We start from the raw sequence: 12,882 nt of genomic DNA on the forward strand, positions 1-12,882 counted from the left end.
CTTTGTTAGACTTTATTGCAAATCGATACTAATCGTCGTCTATCTGAAATTGAATGACTGTACAACTCTAACGAAATCCTTCCTTTCTCTTTAACTATCTCGAGTTCGAGTGATAGGTATGTACATGTTCGAGTACTATATAACAAAGGAAGAGGCATAGTATAATAACCGCTTTCACACTGACACATTCTGTTATAGTTATATAGAACCAAAGCAATCTGGCAAGCGCATTGTACAAGTCTGTCACGTATGATCGCACGCGTCTGTTACGCGTTGGAAGATGATTTATAGCTAGTGTAAGTGGGTAGTAAGCAATGTTCCTGCTGTGTTGCCTCTCTGAATCAATTTCGAGTCCGACAATGCGATACGAATATGGTTTACCCTTCGATGCGGTTTCGCACGTATTTTCAAACGTCGAACGTACATAGTCGGCGAGTGGAAATGTGACGTTTATTCCTTCCCCCTCCGGCCCTCCTCCCCTCCCCTCTTCCCACCGTCCCTCCCTCCCGTTATTCCCTTCGATAAAAGTTAAAAGAGTTAATAATACTTTTCAATCGGTGTTATTAGGAATCGTTTTCAATTGGTTTTCGTGATTAATTTTGGTCGAGTCGTTATTGGAAAATTTTTTAATCAAGGAAATCAAATGGAAAAGGACGGTGAGGAGGGAATCATCGAAATGGATTATCGAAGCGTAGAATGAGCTACTTTATACGTAAATTCCAAACGATCATTGGCACGGCTTCCCCTCCCCCCCCCCTCCTCCTCGCCCGGTCCCTCCCTCACCACCCAATGACTAATGACGATCGGTTAGCGATTAAGTGCATCGTCCATATGCGTCGGAATTATTAGCGGTGCAGCTGATGCTTTGGAGGTAGTATATATTTCTAGTTTATACTTGGTTTAATGATACTCGAAACGTACATGAACTGTAATAGTGCATTTCGTATGTGTATATATAGGTAAATAATAGATGTCGGTATATGCAGGTGTAGAAATATTTTCGATGATTAGGATAGTTCGTAATTGAGCTTACGAAGTTAAACTAGATTCAGTTTTTCTCTACCCCCTCCACGCGCACTTTTTTTTTGCTCCCCCCACCACGGCGCCCCACTTTTCTCTTCTTTATTCTATTATTTGATTCCTTCACGCCGTGACGATTCGCAATTTGTGGAAAAGCGTTTCGGAGATAGTCGTTTGTAGGGATGGGTAGTAGTGGGCGTAGGGGGTGGAGTGGGAGGGACAGGAGGAAGAGTGGGAACGGGAATAAGTTTTGTCGGTAGTAGGAACGATGAGATTTTCCATAAGATATTCAGAGCGGAAGGAGAGCCGCCATTATCGCGATTAAAATAAGGAAAGACGCAAGGTAAGAACAAGAAGAAAGAGAAAAGGTAGACGTAACAGTGGAACTAATTCAAAACGTGATGTGAAATTACTAAAGCCGAGAGTTATGACGAGAAATTATGAATTTACTTTAATTATGAATACTTTGAACAACGCCGTTCCTACCTTTACGTCGTTCTTCTATCTCTTTGAAGTTGGCAATACCAACGGGAAGGAGGCTCGTGAATTTAAATTTCTAGGTCATATATGAAAGATTCTATGGATATTGACGGTATCCATAATAATGCAAGAGCCCATAATATCTAGCTCAAAGGAGAACCGTATCCCGTATCCATATAAAATGGCATAACGTCGCTTTCGAGAACATTAACGCATTTATATTTTTCTTTTCTCGTATGGGAAGTCAAATACCGATAGGAATTCTTTTCAAAATACCATCGCATTGAATGGTCCATTGAGCTTCTGCAAAATTTACGGTATATGTATATCGAAAAATTGCGGGCTTTAGAGGACTACATCCGATTATTCACATGTGAATGGAATATGTCGAAAGGTTTTTGATTTTTTTCTTTATTCGATTTGCCCTATCGATCGATCGATCGATCGATCTCTTTTCCAATTTCGATCGAATTCAGTTGGAGGTTTAAAGCGTTTAACGAGGGAGGAAAGAGGAGTAAAAGGAAAAAAAAGAGGAAAAGAGAGAGAGAGAGAGAGAGAGAGAGAGAGAGAGAGAGAAAAGAAAAAGAGGTTTATGTCATTGCTCGTTTAAAGTAACTGCTTATTTATTTAAACTATATAAAAGTATACGGTGATGTAGGTGGGGCGAGAGGAGGGGCCCTGGCGAGGGGAAAAAGAAAAGAGGAAGGAAAAAGAAAATGACAAAAGTCACGAGCTTGCGAGAGTTTGCGTGAGTATCATTCGTTCATATTACGAAAATACCTATACTAAGAGAAAATATCGATACCTATCGCCATGCCAACGGGCTTGGTCTGGTGACGACGGTGTCGAATTACTTCGTACGACGTACCAACCGAAGATATTGAAAACGTGCACCCGAACTCGAGGAATCTGGTTACATGAGGAGGATGGCGCATATCGACCTCGTTTCTCGCGCTACGAACGCAGCTGCGCTTATTGCGCTTCGATCTAAAGAAGAAGAATCACACTTGACCATCTTTACATTTTGAAAGGAGCCAGAGAGTGTCTTCTACGTCGACCAAAAGCTCTTCCGCAAACGCAATAATCTTCGAAGCGGAGAAGTGCCGCTAAGATCTCTTTCTCTTTCCTTCCATCTTCCTTAAACTCCTTCTTCTTCTTCTTCTTCTTCATCTTGCTCTTTATATTTCCTTTCAATATAGAACATTTAAGGATCTTGCGAGAAACCTTTCGAGGTATTACGCTTTCTTATTCAATTTACTTGAACATAAATATATATATATATATATATATATATATATATATATATATATTTACATAATGTATACAATTTATATAAAATATATATATATATATAAAATTATATACATATATACATTTTTATAATATACATATTAATATTATATTTATAATTAATTTATATTATATTTATAATTAATTTATATTATATTTATAATACATAATTATAAAATTATATATATATATATATATGTATAATGTCTCCAAAAATATTAAACGAAGTATATTAATTAATTTTTCTCAAAGTCGTTAAGGGACAACAAGGTACAGTATGTCCAACGAGGTTTAATACGAAGGTAAGTTTTTACCTCGTATTGTACGTTGTAATAAAGTTCTTGGCAAATTGAGATGGACTGTGCGTAATCCGTAGTTACTGTCCGTACCTATTTATTTCCGCATAAACTTCATTTCATTATAACTTCCCCTTTCGAACTTTTTGCTTTCTTCCACTATAAGAAGATATTGTTATAATGTAAAAAAAAGAAAAAAAAAAGAAAAGAAAAGAAAGTGGAGAAAAAAGAAGAAGAAAGAGAAGGGAGAAAGAGAGAGAGAGAGAGAGAGAGAGAGATTCTTTCATGATATTTCTAGCGGTGAGCACGTTCTTGGGGTCGAGAACGTTGAGACTCTCGGTCTTTACTATTCTGTGCGTTCGTTCGTTTCTGTTCGTTCATCTGTCTGTTGGCAGTTTTTGTTATTCGAGTAGCTCGTAAACGTAAGCAACCCTTTAAATAAGATGGTACATTCAAGAAGTACACTAAAACAAATTATTACTTTTTTCGTATATATCTCCGTCAACTATGGAATGTAATTTTAGTATCGATATAAAAAAAATATGATTCTAAATTAAATCAGTACCAGTATCTGCATACAAAAATCTACAAATCATTTAATACTATATATATATATATATATATATATATATATATATATATATATATAGTATTAAATCATTCAAGAGATAAATATAAACTCATATTGGAAATTTGGAAAAAAAAAAAAGAAAAAAAAAATGATTTTAATTGATCGTGATAGTATGTCACTCGATGATCATATGAAACAAGGAAAATTGTATTAGTAATGTAATATTACTATATAATGTTACAATGAATAAACAAGCAATACGTGCAAGCGATTAAAAATGCAACATACACACAATGAAACAATCCACCGTACAGTAGAGATGCACTCTATTATCTAATCATTTATTTATTTATTTTTTATTTTATATTTCCCTTATTAATAAACAATCTTTTATTTTCGTTACTTTACTATTATAACATAGAACGACGAGAAAAATAAATAAAAATTTGTTAATCCAACATCTTATTTCAATAATAATAAAAATACGTGATTATTTTTACGCGTTAGAATGACAAATGAATATATGAGATGAATTAATTAGAGAACAAATATAATAACCAAGAAAACAAAAAACAAAAAAAAAAGAAAAATAAATACATTAAAATTTGTTTACATTCAAGAGATATATTTATATACTGTAGATAATTAATTAATGATTTTACATTAATAGAAGAACAAATTTTTAAATGTGGTTATAAACTTTTCTCACTTTAATTAAATTGAAGGTTTGTGCATCTTATAGATTACTTCGACAAATATCGTAAATGCCAACGTGATAAAATCATCTAAGATCTTCGTTAAGATTCAATTATTCGATCAAAAGGAAAAAATATATAATATGTATAAAATTTTGACTTTGTTCGCAGATAAACGAATGACTAATTAGTATAGTGCGAAGTGTCAATGTATTTAAAATTAAATATCCGACACGTTCTAAAATCTTTGCAAATTTAATAAGTATTATTTTCTCAAAGATTTTTAAGTCATCTAATAGAGATCTAATTAGAAGATTATGGATTGGCTATGAGATAAATTAAATAAATACATTGCGAAATATATTTAAGTCTCGTAAACATTTCGTTTAAATCCGGTGGCATACGTCTTACCCAATTCCTACCTGGTTAAAATTAAATACACATTCACGAAGAAGTATGCTACATGTCTACCTACATTTATATTTAAAAATAGCAATTCCAACATATACACTTCACTGTTCTCTCACATAACGCTACTACGCAAAAGTCTAAAATAGAGAATATGCCCCGGGGCGTCTCCAACAATCTACGTCAAACGCATCTAATTCTTTACTGTTTAGAAGTATGTATCAATTGCTCTAATAGACTTTAATGGCTAATGATTATTACGTAGATGATTAAAACAAAACATACCAATATATACTAGTATGATATATATACATACTAGTATTATGAGAGTATTTTAAAAGATTCACAAAATATTTATGAATTAGTTTTATGAATTATTTTCTCATGCAAGAATAATTAAAAAATCTCGGGAGGCCTCTTTCTAGAAGTTCTTCCCTTTAATTAATTAAAATCATACTTTATCGTTTGTTATCCAAGATCTACATGTCGCGTATTTCTTCTTGTCTATTTTCTCTATATATTAAAAGGTTCGCGTTTTCATGTTAATTCAGAACTACTTTACAAAACATATTAATAGTCCTACATTAAAGCTAATATATACAATGTACATATATGATTAAGTAATATGAATTATTAATATTACTAAGTGAGGAAGAACAAGAAGACCCTATCCTGAGTTAAAAAAATAGAAGCATGCATAATAAATAAACAGTGGAAAACATATAGGAAGACAAATGTACCACAAGAGAATATATTTATAAGAGAAATTACTGACGATTGTGCTCGTCAATATTTCATTTCAAAAATTACAACCAGCAACCCCGTGTCGATTTGGACATTTTGTCCATGACATGTAGGTACCGGAGGAACTTTAATTTCTTCACTCACTACTTGCGAAGTTCTGCGATGGCTCCAAAACACTCCTCCGCGTTGTAATTGAGGTAAGTCGATTTCAAACTTGGTTGAAATCATTGTAGACTTGTAATGATGACTTGAAAAAAGACTAAATACAAAAATATTATTAGAATTATTGTAAGAAAAAGATTGTCTAGTTATTTACTATAAAATACGTAAATATATTTACCTATAGTCTCGTATAGAAAAATGTATTATCATAATCGATGATGCACTGACTCAAATACGCGATAAATATTTATTGATTACAAAACGACACTGAATTTAATTCGCGAAAAATTATTTTTCATTTACAATACTCAGTCTGTGTAATTGTTAAAAAAGAAAATTAAACTTTGAACGAATAAACACTGATTCTTTGATTAAGTCTACATTAATATACATATTTCTAAAACTTGACAAAAATCACGAGAAGCGTAAAAATTATTCTTAACGAACGACACTGACTCTAATACACTACTTTTCTCATTTGTAAAACTCAATTTTTTTATTGCTTCGCACATGATTGCAATGATATTCTGTAAAAAGAGAAAAAACAAAATAATTATTATCTCTATTGAGAATAGAAATCGTAAAATCGTTCGATATATTTAAAAATTAACTTACTTGTGTTTTTGCAAATTCTACGACGATTCGTATGTTCGAGAATGATGTCGAATGAATGTAGAAAAATGATGAATAAGAAAAATACACCATTTTTTCCTTCTAAAACTCTACTATCAGAACGTAAAATATCTTAAGATCTGAAAATTGTTTCAACATTAATAATATGATATATAACGTGTGCGTGAGTAAGTGTTTACATGTGTATGCAAAAAGAAAAAAAAAAACAAAGCCTATGTATGTGTACGTGTTCATATAGATACATATATAACATATTACATATCATGATCCTGAGTAAATGACTATAAAATATTAACGCCAGCAGCTTAAAAGCCGGAGAAAAAGTATGGATATCACGAAAATTACGATCGGAAATATCGAGAAAGGAAAGCAGATTGGTGACTTACCCTTGCCTCACTGGGATAAAAATTTTCTTTTCCTTTGTAGTTCTTGAACGGGCGGATGTACCGATTTGCTAATACTCACACATGTAAAACGCGTTGTTTCATATCGATCGGCATATAGGAGGATACTGTACATTAAAAATAATATGCAAAGTACCTTTAATTATGAGAACGGCGATGATTCCGATCAACCTGTCAATTCGAACGATTTCAATATGGTCGTTCTTTATGTTAAAAAGATTCGCAAGCGCATGCGCAAAACACGTCTGTTTTCGATATGGCTGAACAGATAATAAGAAATATTTCGATCTATTATTGGAAAAATATAGAAATGTTAAATGTACGATATTTCGATATTCAAGCTATCGTAATCATTAATTTTCGAGTTGAAACGAATAAAATGAATGCTAGAAATAGAATGTCTGCTAAATCAAGACTGAAAATGGAAGAAAAAAATGTAGGGTTAAAGATCGAATGGATTGTATTTATTTATAATCGTACGATCGATAAATGTTATCGATAAAAAGACGTCGATAAAAATGTATTTCCAAGCTTCGGTTCGATAATTGACTTACTTCAGTCGTCGTTGATCCTGTCACGATTAGAGTCAGCTCCTGAATGATGCAAGATGAAAAAGAATGAACGATCAGTATAGTGATGGATTATATAAAGGACGTACTAAGTATTTTTCTCTTCAATTCGACTTGGCCGTATAATATTTTGCTATCTGAAAATTGTTCAAATATTAATGATAGAATATATAGTGTATGTTTAAATGTGTTCTTCTATGTCAATATGGGAAAGAGAGAGCCTATGCATACGTATGCGTGTACATATACGTACGTATATACTACATATTAAATTTGATATACGTACATAACCAATATATTAAATCGATATATATAAAATTGTTATATATATATATATATATATATATATATATATATATATAACCTATATACCAATCGATAGGAAAACACGTGTTTTCTATGTTTGAATATTCGCAAATTGGTACAACGTCCCGTTCAAAAGCTATAAAAGAAAAGAACATTTTTATCCCAGAGAAGTAAAGGAAGTCTCCAATCTGGATTTTTCTTTCTCGACATTTACAATTGTATTTTTGTAATATCAATATCTTTTCTTTAGCTTTTAAGCTGCTGGCGGCGTTAATATTTCATAGTTAATTACCTAGGATCATGATATGTAGTATGTTATATATGTATCTATATGAACACGTACACATACATAGGCTTTGTTTTTTTTTTCTTTTTGCATACACATGTAAACACTTACTCACGCACACGTTATATATCATATTATTAATGTTGAAACAATTTTCAGATCTTAAGATATTTTACGTTCTGATAGTAGAGTTTTAGAAGGAAAAAATGGTGTATTTTTCTTATTCATCATTTTTCTACATTCATTCGACATCATTCTCGAACATACGAATCGTCGTAGAATTTGCAAAAACACAAGTAAGTTAATTTTTAAATATATCGAACGATTTTACGATTTCTATTCTCAATAGAGATAATAATTATTTTGTTTTTTCTCTTTTTACAGAATATCATTGCAATCATGTACGAAGCAATAAAAAAATTGAGTTTTACAAATGAGAAAAGTAGTGTATTAGAGTCGGTGTCGTTCGTTAAGAATAATTTTTACGCTTCTCGTGATTTTTGTCAAGTTTTAGAAATATGTATATTAATGTAGACTTAATCAAAGAATCAGTGTTTATTCGTTCAAAGTTTAATTTTCTTTTTTAACAATTACACAGACTGAGTATTGTAAATGAAAAATAATTTTTCGCGAATTAAATTCAGTGTCGTTTTGTAATCAATAAATATTTATCGCGTATTTGAGTCAGTGCATCATCGATTATGATAATACATTTTTCTATACGAGACTATAGGTAAATATATTTACGTATTTTATAGTAAATAACTAGACAATCTTTTTCTTACAATAATTCTAATAATATTTTTGTATTTAGTCTTTTTTCAAGTCATCATTACAAGTCTACAATGATTTCAACCAAGTTTGAAATCGACTTACCTCAATTACAACGCGGAGGAGTGTTTTGGAGCCATCGCAGAACTTCGCAAGTAGTGAGTGAAGAAATTAAAGTTCCTCCGGTACCTACATGTCATGGACAAAATGTCCAAATCGACACGGGGTTGCTGGTTGTAATTTTTGAAATGAAATATTGACGAGCACAATCGTCAGTAATTTCTCTTATAAATATATTCTCTTGTGGTACATTTGTCTTCCTATATGTTTTTCACTGTTTATTTATTGTTCTTTATGTTTATTTATGCTTCTATTTCTTAGCTCTTAGAATAGCATCTTCTTGTTCTTCCTAATTTAGTAATATTAATAATTCATATTACTTAATTATATATGTAAATTGTATATATTAGCTTTAATGTCGGATGATTAATATATTTTGTAATGTAGTTCTGAATTAACATGAAAACGTGAACCTTTTAATATATAGAGAAAATAGACAAGAAGAAATACGGGGACATGTAAATCTTGGACTACAAGCGAGGAAGTATAATTTTAATTAATTAAAGGGAATACTTGTAGAAAGAGCCCACCCAAGATTTTTTGATTATTCTTGCATGAAAAATAATTCAAATATTTAATTAATTTTGATGATAGAGAGAATGTTTCAACAGGATGTTTGCTTTTGAAAGAAAAATGTCAAGTAGAATTATTACTGAATAAACAAAGAGATTAGTAGAATTATAGTACGTAGGCCTTAGACTAAGTTAATCAATTTTTAGATCAAGATTTTCAGCTTCTAATGAATTAATTTCCATCTCCTTCCACCACACCCTTCACTACATACTTCTTGCGTTCTCTTCTATGCGTGTACCCAGGTGTTTCTCGTTTGGTTAAGAAACTATTACTATGGATTTAGTTTTAAGCTTCCCTTATTGGCGGCTGTCATTGCATTAGTGATTATGCACGTTGTACATTGCACCTGTATGTATGCGTTTTAGGTTGTAGAATACGCATTGTTTCGCGATAATTTCTAAATTATTACATACCGTATTAAACATAATATATTTTTACTATCGTTTTGTCTAATAGATCTACCATATTTAGTGAATCTTTTAAAATACTCTCATATTACTAGTATCTATATATATATATATATCATACTAGTATATATTGGTCTGTTTTGTTTTAGTCATCTACGCAATAATCATTAGCCATTAAAATCAATTAGAGCAATTGATACGTACTTTTAAATAGTAAAGAATTAGATGCGTTTGAGGTAGATTGTTGGAGACGCTCCGGGGCATATTCTCTATTTTAGACTTTTGCGTAGTAGCGTTATGTGAGAGAACAGTGAAGTGTATATGTTGGAATTGCTATTTTTAAATATAAATGTAGATAGACATGTAGCATACTTCTGCGTGAATGTGTATTTAATTTTAACCAGGTAGGAATCGGGTAAGACGTATGCCACCGGATTTAAACGGAATGTTTACGAGACTTAAATATATTTCGCAATGTATTTATTTAATTTATCTCATAGCCAATCCATAATCTTCTAATTAGATCTCTATTAGATGACTTAAAAATCTTTGAGAAAATAATACTTATTAAATTTGCAAAGATTTTAGAACGTGTCGGATATTTAATTTTAAATACATTGACACTTCGCACTATACTAATTAGTCATTCGTTTATCTGCGAACAAAGTCAAAATTTTATACATATTATATATTTTTTCTTTTTGATCGAATCATTGAATCTTAATGTACGAAGAATTAATTCTAGCTTGTAATAGATTCATAAGAGTTAGAATAAATTTTTCCTGGAGCATTCGAATGAATGTATTCGTTTATACGATCAATGAAATTCTCGAATTCTTTGATCATCTTAAATACTGAAACTGAGATATTTACGGAATGTATAATATTTTTTTTATTTTTATTTCTTTTAATAGTAAATAATTCTAGTAGTGAATGCTCTTTTTTATTGCTTATAACATGAACGTAGAAGAGGCTATATGCTGAAGAGGCCTCCACAAACTGTAGCTGAAGTGGGTAACTATCGCTGACATATCATTTTCAATGATGAAACTTGAAAATGGCTTGTGATCTCATGACATTCTTTCTCTATTCTTTCGTACCACTAAATTACTTTTTCGTCTTTATTTAACGACTATAATTAAAAATGATGATACATTTTATTTCCCTGACACGTAAAATATGTGTCTCAATCTATCAGAAGATACGAAAGTTAGGATAGATTCTAAATAGAATTGTCGTTAATCATATTGTTTAAAAATAATATAAAGTTCATTCTTATTATATTATTAATATGTTTCAATTAATTAAACTTTTCTTTTGTAATATCGATCACATTTTTTATTTATTTTTAATCGGATATTTTATTAAAAAAAAAATATATATATATATATAACTTTCAGATTTATTAACTTCTTTATTTTTTAATTAAACATTCCATAGATTTTCTTGATTAAATAATATCGCATTAAATACGTCTAGAAAATTGCATACATTTTTTTTAGAAAACTTCGAGATCCGTTGAATTTTTATTCAAAAATTTATTTATATTTACGTTATAGCATGGAACAGTGTGGTTAGATAGGGAATAAAAAAATGCATCTGGCAGCACGTTCAACTTATTTAGTTTTTTTTTTTTAAGTATTAAAAAATATATAATAAAAGTCACACAACTAATTTGTCTTTTTTCTTTTATGTTTCAAGTGAACTACGTTGGATCAGACAAGGACAGTGGTATTTATTTTTCGCGTATTTTAGCACCTGAGTGGCTGTTTTTTTTTTTTTTTTTTTTTTTTTTTTTTTAATATAAATATGTATACTAATTATTAGAAATTATTATTAGCGACGGTAACTAGAAGCTATACTTTCATTACGCATTTAATCAATGACTATTCGATAAAATCATTTACTTTGATTGTTTTATTAACAATTCGATATACATCTGTAAATGTTTAATAATTGTTATTTTAATTTTAAACGATTTAAGTCGTATACCTATATAATTAAATGATATTACTATGGTAATAACACGCAGTAATATTTTTTTTAATCAAATTGATAATTGTTGTTTATGTTTGTTTCAGATATGCACTTTATCTTGAATAAAATTGCGCTGCGATGTTTTCCCGTTAATGAAAAATGATTTAATATCATCTCGTTGTAAAATACTTATGTATGTCAGTGAGCCCGGAATAAAATTAATTTATTTATTACAACGTGAATTTTTAAAGCATATTGGGTTTTGCATGGATTAATGTGTTTTTATGTTTATGGCTCCTTGCATGGACATTGTTAATTTTAAGGTTATTATTTTTTTTTTTTTTTAGAATATGAGATTTAAGACTGAATCGTAGTGTAACGCACTAAAGTAATTGATATAATTCGTTCATATCTCATGTAATGTAAAAATTATATTTTAATAATCTAATGAAATCATTTGTGATAAATTTTCTCAGAAAAAAAAAAAAAAATGCAATAATATCCATTTGTTATGCTCCATGTATATTTTTATATCAACGAAGATGTTGTATTTTCCAGATCTCACTCTTGCTCTAAACGATATTTATAAATTAAGAATTTATAAATAACATTTCATCTGTTTTCTATCATAACAAAAATTGATGATTTTATTTTTGATAATAATATCATAAAAAAAGAAAAGAATGAAAAAGAAAAAAAAAAGAAAAGAAAAGAAAAGAAAAGAAAAGAACAAAACAGAGAAAAAAACGAACGTAGAAATAATTTCAAATATTTTGGAATGTTCCAATTATCTTTACTCAGTATCCGATTAATTCGGATATCAATGAAGAATATATCGATAGGTCCTCTCGTTCGAAATCCCGTGTAACCGTGGCACGTGACATGCAACTAATATGGTCCGTTACTAATGTCACTTGTCCGTTCGTATGGCTATGTCACCGCGATCGAAGGGTGCAAGTGACATCGATAGTAACAGAACATATGTATATATGTATAATAGTTGAACCAAAAGGAGCATTGACTTTGTCTATAATTAATTAGAACTAATGCACATGAGTTCATTCCAATCTGCAGATAATAAATTATAATTAACGATCTAAGAAACTTCCTTGGTGAGATATTTCAGTGTTTAAAAAAAAAAAAAAAAAAATAAAAAGAATAGAACGAAAG

At 30.3% G+C, this 12,882-nt stretch overlaps 1 protein-coding gene and 1 long non-coding RNA gene across 3 annotated transcripts in view; one reads left to right on the top strand and one right to left on the bottom strand.

The window, feature by feature from the left end:
• The window catches only part of LOC124953224 (acid sphingomyelinase-like phosphodiesterase 3b), a 64,118-nt gene that overhangs the window by 2,391 nt on the left and 48,845 nt on the right, over nucleotides 1-12,882 (bottom strand). The window lies entirely within an intron of this gene.
• LOC124953233 lies at nucleotides 323-2,703 on the top strand. 2 transcript variants are annotated; one of them, XR_007102170.1, is made up of 3 exons: nucleotides 323-871; nucleotides 2,159-2,248; nucleotides 2,378-2,703. It is a non-coding gene; the product is annotated as an uncharacterized LOC124953233 (long non-coding RNA). The 2 variants fall into 2 exon arrangements; XR_007102171.1 differs by lacking the exon at nucleotides 323-871 and adding an exon at nucleotides 1,246-1,363.

This window comes from Vespa velutina, chromosome 12 (genome assembly GCF_912470025.1).
Source record: "Vespa velutina chromosome 12, iVesVel2.1, whole genome shotgun sequence".
Taxonomy (NCBI): domain Eukaryota; kingdom Metazoa; phylum Arthropoda; class Insecta; order Hymenoptera; family Vespidae; genus Vespa; species Vespa velutina.